Source organism: Acomys minous, assembly GCF_964271855.1.
Source record: "Acomys minous genome assembly, chromosome: 14".
NCBI lineage: Eukaryota > Metazoa > Chordata > Mammalia > Rodentia > Muridae > Acomys > Acomys minous.
Window position 1 is genome coordinate 11,124,854 of NC_140496.1, and position 13,476 is coordinate 11,138,329.

Here is a 13,476-nt window from a genome sequence, read left to right on the forward strand (position 1 = left end):
CAGCCTCCTAAGTGACCATCATAGGCAGCTTCCTTGTAGCTATTACCGCTGCCAAGGAAACGGAGGTGGGTGTCCTGCTCTACTGGCTCTGGGTATCAGCTGGTTGCCTGGGTAACCATGAGTCTGGCTGGTGAGTGGATGACCCACCTGGGTGTCAGGCTCCCAGCTGGGTACCACATCCCACTTGCGCTGCATCCCAGGCACAAACCAGTCATCACACAGATGCACTGTGGGCTTCCCACCGAGTTCATGCTCCTTGAAGGCAGGGATAGAGCGGTCTCCACTCTCTCTGCTTTCTGTACAAGGTACCTGAGCCACCTGGGGTAAGGAAATTGCTGCTTAAGGCAAGGAGGAGAATCATAAACATCAGCACCAACATCAGAGATGCGTCCTTCAAACCACTGCCACAGACAAGGAACCCAGGGAGGGAGGAGGGGAGATAAATAAAGACTTGGCCTTGCAGAGGTGGGCAGGGCCTGGCAGTCTGTACCAGGGGCTTTCGGGACACCCTGGAGACTTCAGAGCCCTGTAAAAAGCAAGATTCAACCGCATGCCTGCTGGCTGGCTGTAGGGGTAGACTGACCCCCAACTCTTGGCCTAGATCAGGGGAGTGATAGAAGGGACCATTCCCTTGCCCGGGGACACAACGCTGGTAGCATGGGCTGCACTGTCTCCCCAGAAGTTATAACCCAGTTACAACTGTGGACATCTGACTGTACCCTTATTAGGAAAACAGGGTCTTCGCGGACGGAATCAAGTTTAAGTAAGATGAGGTCATGTTGGACTAGGCTGGGCTGTGAACTGATGCCCATTCAAAAATGCCACATGGAAACTGAGTCTCATAGACAGACAGACAGACAGACAGACAGACAGACACAGACACACACACACACACACACACGTGCGAGCGCGAGCGAGTGCGTGCAAGCACACCATACATTATATGCAGACACAACCAGGGAACCAAGTCGCATGGCCAGAAGTAAGAAGGGCCAAAGGTTGCCTGCAGGTCTCCAGAAGCTGGACCAAGTCAGGCAAAGACATCCCCAGAAGCCCCCAAGGGAACAAGGGCCTGCTTCCACCTTGACTTTGGACTTCTGGCCCCAGAGCTATGAGACAGCCAATTCTGGTTGTTTCAAGACAGTTGGACCTGGTGGTCTTGGGAAACTCATACGCCAGTGAAGCAGCATGCAAGGGCTGGCCACTCAGACCCGACTGTCCCCAAGCCAGGCTGATCTGTTTGTTAGTCCTACCTATCACTTCACCAAGGAGCCATAGGGAGAAAGACCTTCAGCTCATCCTCCATTTGGAATATGCTGGTTTTTCTTTTCCTTAGGTGTCCTGGTAGTCCGTTCCCTGACTCCTCAGTGGATTGTGAGACCTGTATCACCACCCAAAAGCCTGGCCTGGCCTTTGTCGCAATGCAGAAGCTTCGCCCTTTGTGGCCTCAAGCAGGCTGGGCCTGGCCACCCGCAACCCTGTACACCTGCATCATCCATGATGTCAGAGAGAGCTACCTGGGGACCTGGCAGGCTGCAGGAAGAACTTCCAAGAGAATTCAGACAGGGACGTCAGCCACAGCTGACGTACGGTCCTTGGCCAAGAGGAGCCACGGGGGAGGATTCTACCTGGCATCTTTATTCCACAACAGCAGACACTGTCAAACCACCCACAAATCAAGTCTTCTCCCTACAAGCATCCTCAGTACTAACGCCCACCCTGATAACCCTGCTAAGATGTTCAGTCCTGGCTAAACATCAGCAGCAAACTAAGGCTTAAGAGACTCCATGCTCAGCTGGACCCCTTGATCCCAGTGCATTACAGATGGGTCTACCCAGACATTGGTACTTTTGTGGATACCAGTACATTGAATGAGTGTGTCTGTACATCCATGTTCACAGTAGCGTTGCTCACAACAGTCAAATGGTGCCTGGCAAGGTGGTGGCACTCGTCTTTAATCCCAGCACTCAGGAGGCAAAGGCAGATATATCTGTGTGAGTTTGAGCCCAGCCTGGTGTACAATGGGAGTCCAGGACAGCCAAAGCTACACAGAGAAACCCTGTCTCGAAAAACCAAACCAAACAAACAAAGCAACAGTCAAGAGGCAGAAGCAACCCAAGGTCACAAGTTCATGAACCAACTGTAGTAGATACACACATTGGAGTATTATGCAGCCTTGAAAAAGAAGGAAATGCTGATGTGTGCCACAGCACACATGACCTGAAAGACATTCTGCTGAGTGACATGTGGCTAAGTCCATGTGACACCACTCATGCTAAGGTATTGAATGTAGGCACGGCTCTGTAGGTGCTACTTACCTCCCAGGGACACTGTACAGCTTAGACAAGATGGCGCAGATCAAATAGATGGAATCTAGTAGTCACTCAACAAACGCTTGGTGTGCTTGACTTTTTAATCTGCCTTGTTGAAGCCTGGCACACATCAAACACTGGTACCACATAGTGTGCTGTGCCTCTGCTGCCCTAGTTCATGACTTAAGACTTGAATTTGTTTTACAGGGTCACATGTAGCTAGCCTGTCCTCAAATTCGCTACGTAACTGAAAGTGACCACGAACGTCCAATCCTCCTGCCTCCACTCCCCAAGTGCCCAGCTTACAGGTGCACACGCTGTACCTGTTCTGTGAGGTTCTGGGAACTGATCATGAAGCTTCACACATCCTACCAACTGAGCCCCATTCCTACCTCACAGGCTGACACCCCACCGGCCATATGACACAGGCCTGTGAGCTACTCTTTGAGAACCAGTATGCAAAATCCTTTGTCTGAATTGGTTGGGAGGCTGGGACAGGGGGTCGAACCTGTGTATAGATTCAACTCAAGACTTTGACAAGAGCCTATGAGGCAGCAGCCACAGATGCCTGCTGCCATCTTGGCCAGTGTGGAGGGACCCTGAGCTTCTTCCGGATGTCCTTTATTGTCATGGTCCTGGAAACCTAACCCATCTAAGGACAGATACAGGCCCTTGCAAAGCTGGTGGAACAAGCCTCCGTAGATCGACACTGGTTCTAATACTACTCCAGGAACACAGTCCCCGGGCACAATCTGCTATAGCACCATGTAGCAGCTCTGTCAGGAAGGGACGTGTGGCCCCATGAGCGGGTATGTCTGACTGTCTGTGGGTCGTTTGGTATGTGCTAGGGCCACCCTGAAAGCTCAGAGCACCCGGTGCCACAGGGCCCTCCTCCAGATCTGCGCCACCTGCCCACCGAGCAAGCCTGATCATCTCTGGAGGGATGAGGGCAAATTCCTCTGTGGGGACAGCTGTGGTGGCTCTTAAGTCTCTGTTTAACCTAGTTTCCAAGCCAGTGGGCGGGCAGGAGCCACCAAGACCAACACAGAACTGTGGGCTATCCTCCTCTCCTCCACTGGGCCACTCAACCACCATGCCACCCTGAGAGGAAGACAGCGTCCCCGGATCAGAGCACCCCACTTCCCACCACAGCCTCCTGAGGAATGGGGGTCATGTCAAACGATGACGCTGCCTTCTGGTTACGTCTGGAAAAACTCATCCACAAGGAGAAGGGGTTGCAGGGCGGGAGGGGGGGGCAGTCAAACAAAATTCTGCCTTAAAGGGCAGAAAGAGGGCTTACCCACAAACCCATGTATGTGAAAACCCTCCCTGTGCGGCTCGGTGACTCATCGGTCCCCATCAAAGTGTGTGCTGATGACACATGGAAGCTCCAGTCCCCTCCTTGTTTGGAAGGAAAAACAACCCACAGATGTCACTTCTTCCCAGAATGCCGGGAGAGCCACCATGTGGCTCCAGAGGCCCAGGCAGACCTTCAACAGCGAAGGGGATGGGATCTCAGCGCTCACAGCCAGATCTCTAGGAGGGCTGGGGAAGGACAGGAAGGTTCTAGGACAGGCGTGGTGGCCCAAGAGCATAGTAAAGAAAGACCCAGCTCCCCTGGCCCTGATCATGTGCACGTGTGCACTGGGCACGTACCTATGTGGAGACTCGGGAACTAGCACCTGGATTTCCTTCCTCCCTTCCTTCCTTTGTTGTTTCCCTTCTTGTGTTTTTCTGAGACAAGGTTTTTCTCTGTGTAGCTCTGGCTGTCCCGGAACTCACTCTGTAGACCAGGCTGGCCTCAAACTTACGTGAGTTCTGGGATTAAAGGTGTGTGCCACCACTGCCTGGCTCGCTCTTTTCTTTTTTTTCTTTCTTTCTTTCTTTCCTTCTTTCTTTCTTTCTTTCTTTCTTTCTTTCTTTCTTTCTTTCTTTCTTTCTTCTGTTCAACACAAGGTCTCTTATCAGGATGTGGGGCTTGCTAATCAGCTGGGGCTGGCTGGTCAGTGAGCTCCAGGGAATCTATCTCTGCTCCTCCAGTGCTGAAGTTACAAGCTTATGCCACCATATCTAACTAAGGGGGAAAAAAGGGGTGTTGATGTTTCTAAGGGTCTTCCTTCTGGGCCATCTTTGCACCCCTCGCCCTCCCCACCCCCCACACTCTCTAGCCTTGCTGCTTGGGGCATGTCACTGTATCTTGTCTGGGTTCCAGGTGTTTGGCAAATGGAATAGGGAGACCAGTTCCCCAGGGTGAGGCCTGGGAAGCAAACCTCCTTGTGCTGTTTGTAAACAGTTCAAATCCTCTGCTCTGGTCCTTTCAGAAAGCCCATTGGCTAATATGAATGACAGTGAGTTACCCCCTTCTAGGTACTCTGAGCGGATCCCCGCACACCCCGTTCGCCTGTGGCCTAATCCCTGTTACCGAGGCTCCACAGGGCCAACCAGTGGCCTTCCTACTGGACAAATGCATGAGAGAAACAGCTGCAAGAAAGAAGTCTTTGTTTGGCTCAGTTTGAAAGGTTGCAGTCCAGAGTGGTCAGAATCCATTGCTTCTGGGCTTGAGGTATGACAGGGTGACCGAGGAGGTAATGCTGTGTCGCTGGGGAGGCCTCTCAACTCACAGCAGCAAAGAAGCAGAGACACAGAAAAGGGATGGGGGCAAAATATGTCCTTCAAAGGCACACCTCTAGGGACTTACTTCCTCCAGCAAAGCCCCAACTTCTAAAGTGTCCACTGTACGGCTTTGGTTTCTTTCTGCTTTTATTTATTTATTTATTTATTTATTTATTTATTTATTTATTTATTTATTTTTTAAATTTTTGGTTTTTCAAGACAGGGTTTCTCTGTGGTGATTTCTGCTGGGATTATTGGCGTGGGCCACCACTCCCAGCTTAAGTTTTGGTTTCTTTAAAGGAAAAAAACAAAAAGCTCAGTTATGTTAGTTTAATTCTGAGGACTCTGAGAGGGTATAAATACCAGAGCCAGGAGGAGGGGGGGGAGGATCAGAGAAAGAAGAAAGAGACTGCTGCCTCATCCTACCCTGCTGCTCCTGGTTGCTGTTGATGCATTGGAGATATCTGATGATATCTTGCCCCAGGAACCCGATGGCCCTCCCCAGCAGGAAGTAGTAAAGAGACATTCTCTGGCCCTCTCTCCTCTAACCTTCTTTCGCTCCTACCTAGTGTTGGAGACTTGAAAGATACTGGGATGGGTAAGTGGTTGGAAGGGAGGAAGAGGCATAAAGAACCCAAATAAAACCAATTAAAAATATGCACTATAGCCCATCAATTCTCAATAATGCTATCAAATCCTATATGGGTCTGTCAAAGTATTGACCCACTATGGATGCCAGAGTCCTGAGGAACCAATCACTTCTGAAAAGCCCACCAGCTGGCAACCAGCCCTTTCACATATGAGCCTTTGAGTGACAGACACACCTCAGATTCAAACCTTAGAAGTGTGGTATAAGCATATTAAATGCAAAGTTCCGGAATTCCATTGTTTGCCATTCGGCATTGTTTCAAGCAGTGTAAAGAAGGCTAGTAACGGCCCAGTCTCTCTTCCGGTCAGATGCAGTAAATCCATGTTCTATACACCACTAGCCAGTCAACAGTGTCTCCTTAGTCAACCAGCTGCTGTGGTACCAGGGTTTGCACTTAACTTGCCCTACCTTGACTTAATAATGGTCCCTGGGTGCATAGGCTTTGTTCGATGCAAAAGAACAGCTTGAGGGCATCATGTCAAACAAGGACGGACTCTGGTGCTGGGTGTTTTGGCACTTGGCAAAACACAGGCGAAGCATCACACAGACACAGAGCTCGGGGGCCAGCTGGGTTCCAGGTGCCCTTTGGGAAGGCGGAAGCAAGGGGTAAGGTGGACCTCTCCCTGAGGTCTCTGGAGAGACACTTGTCACATATGAGAGCCAGAGGGACAAGGATCCAAATGGTGAGGGGAGAAGAATCAAGTCCATGTGGTGCTTTAAAAAGAAAACGGCCTGAGCAGCCTGTCAGGTCACCAGCAGGGACAGCCAGTGGGAATGCAGACCTGAGAAGATTCTTACCCTTCTCCGCCATTTTAAAGGGCTGTCACAGACCTGTGCACAGCTCAGTTTGCCTTTTTTAATTTTTTTATTTGAGAATTTCATACACGCGTACTGTATTTACATCACCCCACCCCCAGAACTCCTCCAATGCCCACTTTACTCCTTCTCAAATCCACAACTTCTCTAGTTACTACTGTTACACACACACACACACACACACACACACACACACACACACGTGTATAACCTGTAAGTATAAACTTTATATGCATATAACATAATCTATTGAGTTCACTTGGTATTGGTCCTATGCAGATGTGTTTAGGGTGACCCACTGGGGATTGGATAATCTGTCAGGGAGCTTGTCTCTGAATGAAATTGATTCTCCCTCTTTCAGCAGCCTCCGATTGCCTGTGGTTCTTCATCTGAGAGTTGGACATTGTAAGATTTCCTCCACCCACACTGGTACGACAGCTGGGCATCAGGATGCACGTCTTGCTTAGACAACTGTATTGTTGAACTTTTGCGGGTGCAGTGCCCCTGTCGTGTTTAGATACGTGCTTCCTAACATGTGGTCCTAGTCCTCCAGCTCCTAGAATCTTTCTATCCCCTCTACCAGAATTTCCTCAGAGTCTGGTGAAGATGCCAGCCAACCAAGTGCTCACACTCAACAGGACCTGCATGCTTTGTTCCGTTTGATTAGAGTCCCATTTTTTTTTTTTAAAGACAGAAAAGAAATGTGCACAGGTTCGCAGCAAGTGGCAATTCTTGTGAAGTTCTTTGTCCTTTTCAATATTTAAAAACAAACAGGAAACACGATTTTTAGTACCCCTGCCCCAGGGCTCTCTCATCCCCCCACCCCCACCCCAAGCCTCAGAAGCAGTGGAAATACACAACCATTCCAGGAAAACAGTGGTCAGTCTTTGCTTAAGGAGACCATAGTGTACCCTACAGCCTGTTGACTTAACTCCCACGCACCCACAACAGACACCACAGTGTTCCTGATGGCCTTGTCTGTACCAGGCCTAACTGGACATGTCCTGCCACAAGAGGTTTAACAAGCAGAGACCCACTCAAAGCCCAACAAACGCCGCCCAACAAACGCCACCGAGCACTGACAGAATACAGCGTCACTGCGCAAACAACACATCTAAGTCTGGCAAGCCACATTTTCTGCCTTCGTACGAGCCCAAGGCACAAACGAGCCCATTCACAATACTGAGTACAAGCAGGCCTGACGAATAGATGTGTCCTAGTCATGTGGGCATCGGGAGACCCACAGCACACGGTCACACCCAAAGTTCCCTGGGGAGAATTTGCTGGGTCGCCTCTTTTGGTCTGTATGCTTCTCTCTAGAGAAACTGTGAAAAACTGATCTAAAGGACAGAAGAGCCTGAAACCAGGCAAGCTTAGGGGTACAGGCCCATAACTGTACCTCAGCTAGACCTACTCTAGAGGCTGGAGCAGGAGCACCTCAAATTGAGGTAACTTAGCAAGCTCCTATCTTCAAACCAAAAACAGAGGGTTAGGGGGTGGAGCTAAGTGGTCCAGCACTTAGCTGGCACAGAAGCCCCAGCCCTGGGGAGAAAGGTGAGAGTGGAAAGGAGGGAAGGCAAGCAGGAAGAAAAGAGAGAATGTAGTAAGTGGGGAAGTGGAAAGGCCGTAGGTTAGGGGTGGGGGTGGGGGTTCCTGTCCCTTGCCTCCGTGCCTTCTACATCTGTAGCTTTGCCAAATTCTGGTCATAGAAGCTGGAAGGATGGGACGAAGCTAACTCGGAGGCCACCTGCCTAGGCTTGCATCCTAGCCCTGCCCGAGTCCAGCAGAAGAACACTCAACCAATCCCTGTGCTCCTAAAGCACATTCTGGTTGAGATGAGCCTCATCAAGCCTTGGGGTTCTAGGACATCCCCCAGAAAGGCTCCCAACATCAGAGGGTGGCCAGTAATTGTTTTCTTTCCTCTACCATAAAGGAAGCCTGGGAACACGGTTCTCCTCCCCAAGGCCACCCAGCCTCTGCCATTTGTTAGTTTCAATCCCAGGAGTCCCCTTGTTGTTAGTTACGGGGACCCCAGTGACTCTCTGAGGGGCCACGATGAGGCTGGAAGACACTGGAGACTGGGAGCTTGGGCCACCAAAGGCCTCTACACTCGGGTCCCCAGGGCCAGCCACCTTGGTTCTCTGGGTCACCACGGGGGCCCTTCTGCAGTGCGGGAGTAGGGTGGCCTCTTGCAGGGTGGGGACAGTTCAACTTTTACAACGCTCCAAGAGACCCTCTGATCATTCTGGGACTGAATGCCAAGAGGTGACACGGATGGGCAAGGCAGGCATGTGGCTGGGCTGTAAAAGGACCAAGGCCTTACCCTGAAGTAAGGGGCCAGGCCAGGTCTAGGCACCGAGTACAAGGGAGTGGTGTGGTATACCTGGGCAGATGTGGGAGCCACGTATGACTGTGGCTATGCTGCCAGGACAGGCAACCAGCTCGACTTCATCTCTAATCCTCAATACATCTGTGAGGCCTGGAAAAGAAAGGTAAATCTGCCTCTGTCTCTCTGTCTGTCTCTCTCTTTGTGTATTCTACATACTCAGGACTGAGGACTTGAACTGGGGTCTGTGAAAGCTGTCTGTGTCTTTTCCCTCTGGCTATCTGACTACTGACACAATGGGCCCCACGCAACTAGAATTCCTCCCCACCCCCAGAGGATTCATGCTGAGAGAAAGAAAAGGTGCCAGTCAGAAAAGGAACCTGGACCACTGAAAAAGAATGCACGTAGTTCAGACAATTCACCGGGGCCACCTCAGGAAGAGTCTGGAGCGGAGACGATGATGGGGCCAGTTGTGCATCTGTATACCTAAACCTCCTGCCCCTGTCTTGAAGATGGACTGGGGGGAGGGGGGAGGTTGGGGGGAGCGGGACAGGGGAGGGTGCTGGGACTCTTAGTCATTCCCTCCTCTTTTTCATTATCACCGTGGCTGTTTAACCGGCATAAGAGCAGTGGCCAAGCCTAGATTACTGCCATCAGGGCCCGGGATATGAGCCTAAAAATGTCAGTAACAATCTATGAGGCATATATGTGTTGTGGGTGTTGAGTATGTGCCTATGTGCGTGCTCTGCACACATGTGTCTGGAGCAAGGGAGTGGGGTGGGGGTGGGGTGGATCACACCAACACACACAGCATTCAGTTCTGGGTTCAAGTTAGGCCTCTGTTCAAAGGCTATGTGATGGGTGAACTCAGGTGAACCTTCTCAGCCACACTGTCCACACCTGAAATAGGAACACAGGAGAAGCAGGTCCTTGTAGCTGAGGTGGTCCACTATCCTCAGCGCAGAGTAAGTGCACAGAGTGGGGAGCCGCTGCTTAGTGACTGGAGATGTGTCTGTCTGGACACCCCAGGAGAGGATGTGTAGGTCAGAATGAGAAGAGTCCAAGCCACAGCACAGGATCTGGGAGGGGCTCTGCGGCTCTTCACAGTGTGACTTCCGGACCAGGGAGAGACTGAGTCAGGGTGACAGTGTCATTGGAGCACCCTGTACTGAGCCCCAGACTTCCCATGTCAGGAGTGTTCTGGCTTGGCCTTCAGCAAGGGGTACAGGATGGGGTGTCAACTCTGGGTGTTCAGTCACTCTGACCTGGTCCTCCGGCCATCCTGGCATGGGCCAGGCCTCCTATCTATATGAAGTGCAGGATGAAACTCCTGATTTTATGAGCAGCGAGGAGCCCACGCAAGGACCCTGACAGTGGCTGTCCCTGAACAGGGGGCTCTGAGAACGTCCTGGGTCAATCCTTTGCTACATGGCAAGTGTACTGCTAAGAAGCCATGTGTCCTCAGCAATGTCTTCTCTGGCAATTCTTTTGGGCTCTGGCCCCTCTTTTTATAAGACAAGAGTGACAAAGGCTTCGAACAACTATCCCGAGATTCAAGACAACGTTTATGAAACACCGACAATAAGGTATTCATGAGCCCGGGAGACACCGTACGGCCAACACTGGCAGGAAGTCTTCCTGAGGGTGCATTGGTCTGCCGGGACATATGGCTCAGGCCAGAAGCGAGGACTGGAGGGTGTGTGTGGCAGGAACACCGGCTCCTACCTGGACCTGCTCCATTTCCCTCACAAACAATAATTCTATGATCTTCACAAAGACCCAGTGGGTGAAGTGCTACTGCTACCCCATTTCAGAGAGGAAAACTGAGGGGTCAAGTCCCTCTCCACCGCCGACACGTGAATACAATGCTCCTTCATACATTATAGGTCTCTTTCTTTTTTCATCCTCCTGCAAAGTACAGAGGAGGGACAGAGGTCTGAATGGGGGTGCCTGTGAGGCTACACCCCAGAAAAGCCAGCTGGGGAGAAGCAGTCAGCTGTGGTCAGGCATATGCAAAGGCACTCATGGCTGGCCAGCCTTCTGTCACACACCCTGCCTGTCCCCTGCCACCTCGGCCTGTCCCCTGTCACCTCGGCCTGTCCCCTGTCACCTCGGCCTGTCCCCTGTGCCCTAGGCCTGTTGTGTTTTTACTGACCCAGTTTCCCTCGAGAATACAATCATCTGTGGGTTTTACGACTTCTGGGCAGCCTCCAAACTGCACCAGGAAGCAATGGCTGAGCTGCAGAGTCCCACTTGTGTAGGGCAAAGCACCGTACCTGGCTTGGGGCTCACTACCAGCTGTAGCTACTCCTCAAAGTGTCCAGGCAGGCTTTTCCCTCACACTTCCGAACCCAGAGAGAAAAACAGACCAGGGTCTCACAGTTTTGTAAGCACATGGCATGCCATCGCAGCCTGGCACACAGTGTCACCCAACTTAGGCTGCCCCATCATAGCCGTGTTACACACATAGCCTAGTGTGCACGATGGGCCTGTCCCTCCATAGTAACATACATTTGCTCTTCTTGGCCTTGAGCATGCATTATGCCTTTCCTCTTATGGTCTTAGACAACACAACAGGCCCATCACCTCACAGGGTTGCACAACAGATCTTTCTCCTCACAGCCTTTACACACGGATGGGCCTGTCTCCTCACAGCTCTGTACACACAGTAGGATCTATGCTCTCAGACTTGTACCTCATAGCCTTTCACATACAGAAGGGCCTGTCTTCCTAGACACAGAATGGCCTGAGCCCTCGAAGCCTCATGCGCACGCACGTAGGCTATCTCTGCAGACCCTGGCCTCTGAGGGCCTGGGCAGGAGCAAAGAGGAGCATCTGAGTCAGAACTGAGGCCTCATTAACTCGGTATGACTGTTTATGCTCCCCACCCAAGGGAATTGGCCTCAAGGGCCTACTGCCTAAACCAAACAGACGGCCTCCCCAGGGAGCCCTTGGGACTGCAGGCTGGGCTCCTGGGGATTTGGTTAAGGCAGAACAACTCTTTCCCATCCCACTCCTAGTACATGAGGTGCTGGTCCTCCATCCTGTCATAAGACCCTGAGCACCCCTGGACTCCCCTGACCACGGCTACTATGGGCAAGAGCAGAGCTCTTTCCAGGGACTGTGAGAAAGAACTTAGGGTACATGGCCTTTCTATGCTAACCTCAGGTCTCCTCAGAGCAACTGCTGGCTCAAGAGAATCTATTCAGACAGAGAAAACGGTGGTGAGGGAACCAAGACTTCCATGATGGCAGCAGGGTGCACACGAAGAAAGCCCAGCAGAAATTCCCTGACAAGAATCCTACAAGGGGCATCAGTCAGACACCCTGCTGTGTTCCTCGGGGACAGCCTGAAATGGACTCTGCCACCTCCCTTGCAGAGGTGTGCTGCCATTCTGAGGGTCAGAGGCTGTGGACAGAGCTAAGTCCTTTGTAAGACCCAGTTTTGCCCTGGGCAAGTCCAAGCAAGGTAACCCAGAAGATACATTATCCAAGAGGCATGCATCACACTACAAAAAGAGCATACGCTGTATATATTTTCTGTTGTAGGCCACATGCAAAAAAATTCACAGCCATGGTTGTGGGAATGCTAAATGTCCTAAATACTGACATTCTATTGTTGGATTTTTGTTTGTTTGTTTTGTTTTTTGTTTTCCTATTAAAAACAGAAAAGAAAAAAAAAAAAGAAACAAGTAAAGGTTGCCTTCACCTATGAAGAGTAGAAACGGTTGTCTAAGCCCAGTGGTGGTATCGGCGCACATCTTTAATCCCAGCACTTGGGAGGCAGAGTCAGGGATCTCCTCAAGTTCGAGGCCAGCCTGGTCTACAGAGCTAGTTCCAAAATAGCCAGGGCAACAAGTGACACCCTGTCTCAGGAAACCAGCCGTCACCACCCACTCCAAAGAGTGGCTGTCTCAAGAGAAACAGAGAAATGGTTAGACACAGAATGGGCGGATGAGTCCAAATCTCTGCCGGTTTGACCGTGAGGAGTCAGGACAGACCCATGAGTCTAGACTGATGTTGCTACACAGCTCTGGGCAAGCCAAGCCGTTCGGCCTCTCTCAGCTCTGGTTCCCATACTCACTAAACGGACAGTAAAGCGTAAGTACCTAAGCCGGGTCTGACACATTACAGACTTTTAATGAATAAACACCCACATCTGTCTGGATCAGGACAAGAAAAAGTAAGGGTTCGAACCCAGGACTTCCAGCTGACATTGCTAGCTGGAAGCACCCCACCACCACCACCACCAAACATCGTATGACTCTCTGCCATTTTTGCAAGGATGGGTAGGGTAGCAGGTCTTAACTCTCACCACACTTAATGAGTGCCAAGACTAAATCAGGTTGCTAGACCGAGAGACCACTGCCACCTGGTGGCCGCATACCCAAATCATCAGGGGCCAACTGGCCCTGGGGGAGTTCAGTAACATCTCACACAAGCTCCTGTGGTAGGAGTGAAGGTCTCCACCTACATCCTGGCAAGGTCATCACCATCCTCTGACACCTCCGGCTTAGTTTTCCCAAGTGCTTTTAAAGAGTTTTCACTGAATTTAATCATCATAAAGATACCAGATGCCCTCAGAATTAAGATCAGAACCACTGGGAACCCAAGCCCCCCCCCCTTCCCCCAGCTCTGAACTCATTTTGTGAACCCCACATGTTATCCTAGCCTAGAACTCCGAAATCATCTTTCTACCAAAGTCCCTTGAAATTTCACTTCCTTCTAAGCCTCAAACTGGTAGCAATCCTCCTGCCTCAT

The 13,476-nt window shown here is 51.1% G+C and overlaps 1 protein-coding gene and 1 long non-coding RNA gene across 2 annotated transcripts in view; both read right to left on the reverse strand.

The window, feature by feature from the left end:
• Positions 1 to 13,476, reverse strand: part of CMIP (c-Maf inducing protein) — a 199,502-nt gene that overhangs the window by 57,595 nt on the left and 128,431 nt on the right. The window lies entirely within an intron of this gene.
• Positions 4,169 to 4,342, reverse strand: LOC311582947. Its single transcript, XR_014774320.1, has 2 exons — positions 4,264 to 4,342; positions 4,169 to 4,227 (listed from the first exon to the last, which is right to left on the reverse strand). It is a non-coding gene; the product is annotated as an uncharacterized lncRNA (long non-coding RNA).